Below are 12958 nucleotides of genomic sequence, written 5' to 3'. Positions count from 1 at the left end.
TATTCGCGGTATAATATCAATTAAATTCCGCTATATCGGCTACATCGTTGGCGATAAATAGTGTTGCGAAGGAAGCAGCCGAATTTCCAGCCATGGAAACAGGTAATGGAGTATTTGCCCCTAGATAAATCAGTTCGCGGTTACGGGGCCCATATTAGCGGTTTCTTCCACTACACTGGTTATTCTATTACATTTCGATAAGCCGAGTTCGGCTCTGTTCGGTTCTGCGGCCATGGAGAACGATACCAATGCCGACCCTAGGCATCTTCGGACATTTAATTAAGACATTTTATACGGGATCAAATTTAATTCTACCCTCATCCCAATTCGGTACGATGGTCCACCTAACATAACCCCCATGTAATTATTGATTACGTCCCATGACAACGATTATACGTCCCAGAGTGTGCGCGCGCTAATTAATCGTTTAATCCCATGCTCATCTCATGCGAGTGTATTAGGTGTGCACGATCGTGTTATATAATTATGATGGACGATGCTAATTAACACGTAGCTAATTTTTGCCAGAATTAAGATTAAAAATAGAATATTGATGAATTCAAGTGAAAAAGAAACTCTTTGGTTTACTGAAATTATAAATGACTGACGCGAAATTTTTCGCCTCAGTCATTTATACTTACTATCAAAAGTAATTCAGTTAAAGTTTGTTAAAATGACTAGCTAAAACGTTCTCACAGAGATCGTAGAATTCTGATGGTGAATATGACCGAAAAAAATACTTTATATGTCATTTTCTGACACTAAAGAACAGACATTTGACGTAAGCTGATCTCCATGTAAGTCTAAAATCTAAAGGGTCTGCAACAGATCGAATGCATCTTAACAACTTATATTGAAAATATTTATTTGTATTCAAAATACAATTGGAATTCGTTTTTGACGTATTCGTGCCATTAATAAATAATAAGATGAGAAAGGGTCTGAACCGTCAAGGGAATCCTGAAGGGCTGAAATATTTTTTCGACAATCGGCCAGCATAGGTGACAAACTAATTATTTAAATAAAAAAATATTAAGAGAATATAGGATTTTCCGAAGCTGCCAATTTCTGCCAAGGCTGTCTAAAGTATAATTTAGGTTTTTCAGAAGTTTTACGTTATTTTGATATTGTATATATTTTTTAAAATCAATCTAGATTACATTTTTAATTTTCAGGCGAAAATATTTAAACTATTTTTTTCAAATATAGTAAGTATAAAAATGTTTTTTAAAGTTATAATAGCTCAAATTAATGTTTAACAATAATTTAATCGTTGGCGTTTAATTTCAATAGCGCCTTTGTAAAATTCAGATGAATAAGCACTTGAAATATCAGGATTAAAGTCTACCTTTTAGGCGATATGAAAGATAATATTTCACTTTGAATTATACGGTGTGCGGACACGGATTAAGGTATAAAAACAAAAATTTATCCCCGGCCGACAGGGCCGCTCCATTTGGCCGGTTGTTAGGAACACACGCCTAAAACTTACAAATGTTTTTGTAATGGAAAACGGGCTCATCGCAGGCAGACACAAAACAAGGAACTCGCATTAGCCGAGGTCCGACTGGCCCTTGGCTTTGTTCGCGTCGGATAATCCCATAAATAACAATAGCAGTTAATTTCTTATCACTTATCCTTGAGCTAATCACCCTAGCGCGTCTAGTGCGAAACTCTCTTGCATTAATTTAATTCTAATTCCCGATGCGGAAAGCGTTCGACCTTTCAGAAAGTCATCCGCACCCTCTTAATGCTTTTCTTTGTAATATATATACAAACATATACGTATATGTATATATACCTAATACGATCTACATTGAGAGAGAAAAAAACTGTCGAAATAACTCAGAAATATATTGCGATAAGTATTTTGACGGTGGGGTCCATAATAAATAACGTCAATAATTTTTATTTACAACTACGCTCGAGTTACACGAGAGTTTAATAAACTGCAAAAATATATCACATTTTTTTTAATTGTGATTTGAAAACTATAAACTATTGCGATTAAGTTTTTAGTTTTGCGAACATTTAACTTTGCAATTAATATACACAATTTGGTTGACGTCTGAGATCAAGTCACAAGCAGAACTTTTAGATACCTGCTTACACTATAGATATTTTTTAATAAAACAAATCAAGCGACACAATGAATGAGGACTAAATTTAAATAAAAATAAATTAAGCATGTATAATATATAAAACTTAATATTTTTTAGAGTTCAAGATATTTGTACAATAATATGGATTTAGGCGATTGATGGAATACGATTAATAGTAGTTAATATAATATTAAATAAATATAACATAATTAAAATGGTTACTGGTTTAATTTATACTTTTATATAAAATTTGATTTTTCATATATTTCTCCAAATTTGAATAATGTCACTATCGCAAATAAACATAACCATACTAAAAAAATCACTTTAATACTGAAGAATCGTAATTGGTATATCATTTATTTTTATTTTATTATACTACAGATTTGATTAGCGTTTAGAAAACAATGCATATGTCTTCTACAAGCTGATGAAACCTGTAGTTCTTTTGAAATAAGACACCCAAATTAGTTATCGCTTCTATGTGAAGCACATTTTTATTTATTTTATGATCAAATTTAAGTGTAGTTTATGTTATACAATAGAATACGTCATGAAATGTCGTAAAACTTCAAATTAAAATAATTGACAATTCTCAATAAAATCAATTTTAGGAATTTTTTTAAGATCATTAGTTAACAGTGAAAACATGGAATTATAAATAACTATATTAATATTATTAATAAACAGGAAAATACATTATTGAGCCAAGATAAAAAAATTGAGAAATTTCTGATGTAGTAATGTACTCAAACGACTTGTGCTGCCCATATTGAACATATTGCCTATGGTTTAAAAAGTGTGATTTGAAAATCTTAAGAAATAGTTTTTTTTAAATTAAAGCATGACAAGCGTTGTCAAGTCTTTGAAAAAATAGTGTAGATGACATCTACTTGACGGCTTATACAGAGATTTTTCGTCACAAAATTGTCATAACAGACCAGATTCACTGCTACTTGACACACGAAAACCATGCTGTTGATCAGTCAAGTATAAATTACATTTTGACGTACATATAATGCAAAATAGAAAGCTTCTATATCAGTGATAGCGAACTGTTTAAGCTCAATGTAAATTTTTTTTAAAAAAACCTAGCTTAATTTGGGTTCCGTGTCACATCTATAAATATCCATCATTTTGTTATATTTGCAGCCTATTTGTATTTTTTTTATTTTAATAATTATTATTTTTATTTTTTATACACTTTTAATTTATTTTTATAACTAAAATTATTTTATTTTTAATAAAGCTTAAATTTAATTAAAAATCAAAAACAAATAATTATTTACATTAGTGACTTTTTTGTTGCTATATTTTATCGCTAAATCCTCAATTGAAGGTTGATATTGTTTTCACTTTAAGCCCAAGCAAGTGCTACAAACTTTTCAGTCGATTTCTTTTAGTGGTTTTCATATTATTTAATGCCGAAAATAAGGTTTAACAAATTGCTAGTAAAGCCATCGCTAAATTTTTCAGAGAGCCAAGTGTCCGGTATTCGGTTCCAAGCACTCCAAATTTATTGTTTGTAGTTTCTTCCCTCAAACAATTTCTTTTCAAATTCCTAAATTTGAATCTCAGGCCGACAAACTCTCCAGCCCAGACGCTGTTTTGAAATTCTGCAAGTTGCATCTCCAAATCGTCAATATGCATTCATTGGAAACATTTTTCACATCATTTAACTTAGCGTTCTGTAAATTTTGCGCAATTTTGGCGCAAATTTACAGGAAGTCAATCAGGGAATTTAATATGTAGATAATATTGGCACTGATTTTACCTTGATCAATAATAAATATTAAAATAGCATTTGATCCGTTGAAAAGTAAAAAAAAAATTTTTATACATTAACTGATAAAATAATGAACATTTTATATTGGACACAATAAGAGATGGCAAAAAATCAATAAAAAGTCCTCATAATCCTCATATATGTACATACATTGCTTATGTTATGAAGACGTGAATGATATTTTATATAACAACAAATAAATATATAATGTCTTTAGACTTTTATGTGGTATATAATCACGTGAATATAATACCTATTACATTACGAATCTCAGATTTTTGCCATATTATACCAGCTTTGCTGCGGATAACATCTCTAAATGGCCGATCATAGACTAATATTTCATCAGCGTTTTTTTGGCGCAACACATTAATACCGTACTTAATTGTTGTATCAAGCCCTCAGAAATCCCTTTTCCGCCGTTTTTGCCCAGCATCCGTCGCTATCTCGGTTAGGTACGCGTCCATGAATACCCATATCTTTTCGACACACGAACGTTCGTTGTTTTACGAGGGACCCGGTTAAATCTAGCGAACGTGAATAATTGAATATTCCTTCCGCTTGTATACAAATGATACACATACTCGTACATATGTGCATGTACTACTAAGCTGTTTAAGGATACATTATATATTATTATTTTCTTTAATCTTTATATACATAGGATAAAGATTGATGGAACATATCTTACTATCTATTAAATTCTAACGGATCACTTGTATTTTAATAAAAACATACTTGAGTCCCACGCAATGCCACAAGTTACTTAACCGTCTTGTAAGTGATACGAGTCTGTAATAATGTTATTATTAAGTTTATTTAGAGTTTAATAATCTGACGTATGAATTTGACATAAGAGCAAAAAATCATCTCACAATATGATATAATGCTGCCAATATAAGCAGATACACATTGCTAACTTCACTGATAATGCTTGTGTGGCACATATTATGTTATTTTTGTTTGAAAAACTTAACCGTTCATACAAACATGCATTAAATTTATCATACAATATACTTTAACTGTAGCAATTCGAAATTTCTAAATTTCAATTGTAATATGTACAAAATGCTAAGATCTTTTGTAAAACAAATTAACGCTGTATAGTGTTTAAATAGAGCAATATTGAATATATTGATTGATACATATACCTTATTTATGCATTTATTTATTTCACAAATCTCCAATCATAATTCAAGCAAAATCTGTCACACCTTTACACCACGTCCTAGTTTCTATCCAACTGTGAGAATAAATCATACATAATGTTTTCCTCGTACACTAGCGGTGTAAATGCGACTGATGCAGATTAAATTTTGCACACGTGGGTTATATGCATACATATATGGTATATTACATTTATTATACAATACTTTAATTAGTATAATGCAAGTATTTAATTATTAAAATATACGTTATTTTAATGTGTTATATACAAAACTATATATACAAAACTTTAAATTTAAAATTTTTAATAAAATTTTATTATGAAATAAACTAAAATAAAATACGTTATTTATGTTTATTTGGATATTTTTAGAGAAAAACTATTCAGACAAGGTATTAAAAACATTATATGGTCTACTTCTATTACACAATAGTATTATTACAGGATAATTAAAACTATACTGTTAGTCTATTTTACCTAGACCAAGTTATCAGTATATATAAATCCGTCCAAAATACTAAAATACTTAACGTTTTACTAATGTATGTCGTGTTTATAAAATTGACAAAAAATTATAGTTTTTTGCTTAAAAAATATTAAGCTTGGTTTTGGTTACAAAAGTTTATTTATTTTAAAATATAAAAGTAAAATTTTCCGTAAAATAATACAATTTTACCGGTGGTCAATAAAAAAAAGTTGTCGGCCCTCAAATATTACTCAAAAATATGCGTCAATCCTGTTTCTTTTGAGTGATAATAGATTGAGAAAGGTCCAATATATAATAAACACAGCCTCCCCGGCCGGCATTCTCGATAGAAAACGCAAAATGAACGACGATTTTTTTTATTTTATTTCAACGTACAAATACAAACGTCTGTACCGCATTTTATTATTTATTGGTTGTACACGCATACATAGTACATACATGAATAATATATGGATGGGAAATATGCCTATTGACCACAGCCATGTCATGATTTATCGATGCATTTAAAAACCTCTATGTTTTACCATCGCTGATATAATGAGACAAATGGCAAAACTAAATTATTTATGCATTTATTTTACGAATATATGGATTATACCAATGAAATTTATGACAAACGATATACGCGCAACGAATGACAACCATTGTTAAAATATTGCCCTTTGTCACAGTTATTTTTATTTGAACAATTATTGTACATATATGCCACCATAAAAAAATACGCAAAAATATATATTCTAATTGAATTTTGCAATATCATGTTATTGTTAGTTATACAATTATTTAATATTTATTGCTAATAGTTTTAATTTATAAATGACCAATATTCGTATTTAATAATATTCATGCTATGCTAGGACCAATTATTATTATTTATTTTAATACGTTTCAGTTTCTTGATCATATTATGATTAAGAAATATTGTAATGATATACAATAAATCATGTGACAGAATAGCAAAAATAAAATTTAAATTCCTCACAAATTCAACGTTATTGTTATTAAAGTGAAGTACTGCGATTATTAGTATCATTATGCAAATATGAATAGGTTTTTTATTATATTAAATTATTTAATTATACTTGTATTTACAACGAGTATGCATCTTATTTATTACTTCTTTGTATCATTATTTTACTTGATATATATTTGTATTTGTAAAGATTTTGGCTTACTAAAAATCTAACATAAGTAATTTTTGTTTTTGTTTATTAAATTTAAAAAATGCAATAATCGAGCTAGCTAGCCGTATAAATTATAAGGTTATCTGTACTGAAAAAAAATTGCACAAAAAATCAGTAAAAAACTTAATAATGCATATAGATTAATAATTCTATACTTTTGGCCTTTACAAAAAAATTCAAGTACCAAGAATTCCGGGAATCGACACATTTGATTGGATTTGGTAAAATCATGGCGATAGTTTTAAATAATTTTTGTATATATGTTTGTAAAAAAGTAAACATATTAATTTATTAAAAAATAATATTGGAAATCTAATCTTTTGTTATATTAAATTATAACTACTATATTTTAATTAATTAATTGCAGTAAAAATATTACTGTGACGCTTTTAGTGAGATTTGCAGTGACTAGCCATTTTGGCAAATAATTCGATAGCATTGTTTCTAGTTTTAAGTTGGGAAATCAGTTGCCAAGTTAAAGCTGACAAATAATTTAAAATTTAAATTAATAATATTCAACCGTTTTAAAACATGTTTATTAATTTAACTAAAGCTACCGGGAAATTTAATTTAGTTAATTTATATATATGCTTGCGTGTCAAACACGATCGAAATATTTAACGATATCCAAAAACAGTGCTCCATTAGTAATATATTCGTCATAGAACGTATTATATATTAATAAATATATATAAATAAATACATCACAAATTTATGTTACAATTAAAAGTCCCTTATCATAAATAAATCTGTCTAATAAAAGTCCATTATCATAAATATCATAAGTTGCAATTGTATACTTTTAAGTTAACACTTAAGCTGCAGTTCTAATTTACAATTTTTACTCTGATATTCATCAACTCTCATAGGTATAACTAAAGTTGCAACTTCCATATAGCCACCCCAATGTATATATGAATTTTCGTTTCGAACAACAACGATGTCGACTTGTTGCACGTGAATAATCGAAGTCAACTCTACTTTAATTAAACACAGATCTAAAATACGACGCCACAGTAATAAATCATACGTTTCATCACGTTGAAAATTTAATTTGTATTTGTGATTAAATAATTACGATTGGAGTTATTGTACGTTCCCAGCAAACACATTTAAGTTATATACAAATTTGTTTTAAAAATATTTTTTGCTAATAGGAAAAAATATTTTTATTGGCGATGGGTGGGATGTCGCGTATATAAAGGTGAGTGAAAACCGAGTAAAAATTTGTAACAAAAAGTATTAATATATATATATATATATATATATATATATATATATATATATATATATATATATATATATATATATATATATATACATATATATATATATATATATATATATATATATATATATATATATATATATATATATATATATATATATATATATATATATACATACATCGGCTGAAAGATTTGGGTTGGTTAAGTCGAGATTAAAGGCTGCTTAGTTTTCTCAAAAGCAACAATGTCTTATTTGATTTGGGTCAATCTAATGATATATAAAGCATATGAATATATGTACAATACACTTCCTTTAAGACTGTTTTTGATATTAAGATATAATAACAGAACAAGCACATTCACCATTATTTTCTAAACTGCGTTTACTTTAAATACTATTATTCTACTATATATTACATAGTACATGGTAATATTATTTTTTCAATACGTATGCCACTAGTGTTTAAAAACATATACTATACATGGATCATAATTAAAATTAAAACATATTTTTTTATGCTAATCCTATTTTCCTTTGGGTGAGATTAGAGTTTGGTGCTTTTTAATTGCATTAGGCTTAGTCATATTAAATTTTTAGGTACCGGCATGGTTTTACATAACACATTTTTTTAATCTTTGTTCCCATATAATTGGTACTTATGTACGTCTTGTTTAATATTATTTCATTAATTTCATGGCTATTATACAATGTGTGATATATGCGATTGCCGGTAACAAAGGGATTGGTCCTCGCCATGACGTAAATGTATGATTACTCGTACGAAGGACACTCGAACGACTATCCTGGCCTCTCATCCTGTTTACTTCCTTCGTCCCGTACAGTCCGCCGAGCAGTTTCCGCTAAGATAAAAGCCTCGTTGGTGAAAACCCTGCCACCCCGAAGCCCACACTCCCCTTTGGTGCCGTTGTCCGCGGCGCTTCCTATGGCGGTCCTGTTACCGGTCCTCCCGGAAGGATAACCGGATCTCTAAAGCCCTTTGATACGAACGATACCCATAGAAAATGATAAATTTTCAGTACTAAAGTTACACCTTGAATATGATATGTTGTATTGCATAGTTTATGCCGTTGGCGTCAAGTACCTTATATATAAAAATACATTACAGTATTTACTAAAGAGGTATTTTACATCAAAGAAAAATCAAACAAATTGTATACCAGTAGGGACAGTGAGTAAAAAATATCATATTTAATAAGCACGAAATCGAATAAGAATTTAATTTATTCCTTTAACCATATAAGGGGGCAAATAACATACTTTGTGTTTTAAAAACCGTACACAATGAAGTAAAAATTATATAAGACATTTGAATGAAGAGAACATCTAGTTTTCAAAGTATTAAAAAATGCTTTTTAAAATGACACATATTATCTTAGATATGTGTATAATCTATAAACTTAATTTTTATATATGACTGTGCGTTTTTATCAGAAAATTTGGTAAAAAATTTAGTTAAAGTGCATGAATCATGCTGCTGTTGTGTAAAATGTCATTAAGATAAAGTGCTAGTCTTTATTAATAAAAACAAATATACTTAATCATGTACTATACTATGTATTTTTATTTCATTATGTTCATGAAGACAACTCATCATATACGTATTTATGCTATATAAACACGGCGTTGAAAAAAATATGGCGTTAAACTTAATATATTGTCTTTGGATATGTGAAGTTTTATAGTTCTTCGTATTTAAATGGTGCCAACAGAGTGGCATTAAGGCTTTTTCAAGTATTAGAAAACTCAAATTTAAGGTCATAAATATATGCACTATTTAAAAAAAGAATACGATAATCTCATTCAGAAATATCTTATGAATATCAAACCAATCGTGGCATTGACGTATGTATACATATAGGGGTATATCGCATATTAATTGCTTGGTAATTAATACACACATGCATACGTATGTATGTACATATATATCCTTATGGATAAATACGCGTCAATTGCACGTGTGCTTGTACAGGGAATCGTTGCCTGTCAAACAAACGGAACTAATCCATTATGCGATCCTATTATACGCGCTCCTAATTATATTCGAAGGCTCCGAACATAATCGACAAGAAAAGCTCTTGACCTGCGAGATTTGTATGCCTGAACTCCTCATGCATGAGAATTGGGTATGAAATCCTCAATTAACACTAAGCCGGTAGAAAATTTATTATTAAATAAATTATTTTTGATTTATTTTGTTTGTATCCATAGTATGGAAGTAGAGAAGAGCTTATGCATTTAATGTAAAATGGATCGTTCCACTAGTTATGTATGTATTTTATTACACTGTGAGCTATCAAGTATATTAAAATGTATTGCATAAATTTATATTACCCACAGGAATGTGCAATATATTTATGGAAATCTTTTTAGGTGTCTAATAACAGTAAAAATAGATTCAAAAGTTTTATTGAAAGGAAAAGTCGTTACATAACGAGAGATTGAGAAAATTTAGGATAATCTAATCTGTGATGGTCAATCAAAATTATAATTATAATAATTACTTATTACAAAGTAGATTCTTTTACCGTGAAATTAACCAACTTCGGAGAGAGTTTAATGGTTTAAACTAAGGAACTCGATGTATAAGAGTAGAGAAGGAACCATCATAACTGAAAACCAAAAGATTTTAGATAAGTGAGCGGAGCATTTTGATGACTTGTTAATCGATGGAAAGAGGAACAAGAAAATTACTACTTCGAAGAAATAAAAACAAGTATCACAAGTGGTGATGAGCCCTCTCTGGATAAAGTAAATAAAGCGTTAATGCGTCTCAAAAGTAATGTCACCAGGTACAGACCACCATTCTACAGAGATGCTAGAAAGAGGTAAGGTCTATTTGGCATTACAAGTGTGATCCATTAATATGTTCAAACTACAGAGGTATAACAATATTAAATACAATATATACAATTCAATCTAATTTTATAGCTAGCCGCATGCAACCAATGGAGAAAAAAATAGGAAGAAAATATAAATTCGATGTCTAGCATACCGTTTTCCAGTTTAAGAGTATTTTATACGAAGTCCATTGCAGTGAAGACAGCAATGCATTTAAAGTATGGTTTGCAAGTGTAAATGAATTGTTGACTTATTGTTGAATAAACTTTATGGTAGTATTTTTAAAGACTTGACGGTAATAATTGGTTGTATTTTAATGGTAGTGATATCGCGTAGAAGTTGAAATATTTTTTTAAAAACAAAGCCCAAGCTAATTATGATGTTTTTTATTTATTCAAACATTAAAAAATATTTTTTATACTATAATAAGTTTTTAAGTAATACATAACTGCCCAAAAAACAAACTTAATTGTCATTCGCAATCATCACTATTATATAAACTATTATGTATGGATAATATTGATTTATTATATTAATATTAATACTATGCAAATCTTACTGCTGAATTATTAAAAAAAACAATATTATTTTTTAATCCCTTTCGCATTTACATAATGTATACGAGCCCGGCCAAAAGTAATGTATCATTTTCGAGAGCGAGTTTATTTGAGGGTAAAATTAGTTGTCTAAAAGCAATAAAGCCAGACAGGGTATACATACATATTTGCGCATAAATACTGTGTGCATAGATATGCAAGCGTAGTATCTAGCAGTAATGTATATTTTTTTAATTTGCATAATTGCCTGTGGCGCACCCGAAAAAAATATTCAATTAAAAACAAGCCCGAAAAATTCGCCCTGTCTGCGACCGGCCCATGGCAGTTCATCATCATACAATTTTAATTCAGAATTGCAAATTTTGTTGGCTTAGTGGCCATTTTGTTGTATAAATCACATCGGCAAGTGCGGCGCGGATGCACATGGCTTACGAGTGTACCAATTTTTTTTTCGCTACTGGAAAATTTATTCACGTGCCGGAAAATCGTTTTTTGCCCGTGGCGCATCACACATATGAAGGGTATGAATTTGGATACACGCATGCCATAATTATTCATTTTGTGCCATGTCATATTATAACAGTGGCTTTCATTTGCGTACAGTTTTAACAATTGCTAGTATGCATTTTTATTGTATTAATGCATTTTTTTCTGTCATTGTAGTAAAAATATGTTATGCAATTTCATAAGGTTGCCAAGCTCTACCAAAAATAGAGATCCTAAACAAGCGTCATATATTATATTCGAATGAGACGGAGGCGAAAAAATAAAAACTACACTAGAAACAGACAAAGATCTGAAATTTTGGGAAGTAATTAATTCGTCGACGCCTCACGAGCGAACGTCACGAACGAAAAATGAATCGCCTCGGTAACGATCCTTCAATAATATGTCAACAAATATGGTCCATAAAATAAACAACTGCACTTCAGCGGTATTTAATTTTAATAACAGACCGCTAGATGAAGCAAAAATAAATATTTTATCAACACATTACTTAGCTTTATGAGATGCGAGTGCTTGCGTATCGTGCATTTATCTCGTTTGCTGACGTTTCGACAACCGATGTTGGGGTCATCATCTTGGGTGTAATCTGGACCTTATCTCAGCCGCCGCAGACTTTCCTTCGATCTTTCGATTTATTATTTTTTTTATTTTTTTGTTACTAAGCAAACAAGTGAATTAATTTTCAAATTGGTATGTTTAAATATATTTATATTTGTGTCAATTTTGTTAAAATTTAATTTAGTCTGGTAACCAGGTATTTTCGCGTCGTCTCTTTTATTTGATTTGATTAATTTCAATTGTTTTTCTATATTTTTTTTTACAATTTAATTCTTAATTTCACCTTAAGTTTTGGCTGAATCAAAATTAACATGCTGATAATTTCATAAATGTTCTTTGGCAAAGTTGATTTTTTTTTATTGTGACATCCTACGGTTTGTTTAACCAACATAAATTTTGTCACAATTTCCACAATAAATTTTGTATGCACATTCTCTTTTTGGTAAAATGGTTCATATCTTATAATGAATTTTTTTTAACACCCTCTTTTAAAAGGATGTTAACTTAATTGTTATTAGGG

This window comes from Plectrocnemia conspersa, unplaced genomic scaffold, assembly GCF_051122295.1.
Source record: "Plectrocnemia conspersa isolate PC_06_02 unplaced genomic scaffold, ASM5112229v1 ptg000013l, whole genome shotgun sequence".
NCBI lineage: Eukaryota > Metazoa > Arthropoda > Insecta > Trichoptera > Polycentropodidae > Plectrocnemia > Plectrocnemia conspersa.
Note: the sequence above shows the minus strand (reverse complement) of the source record.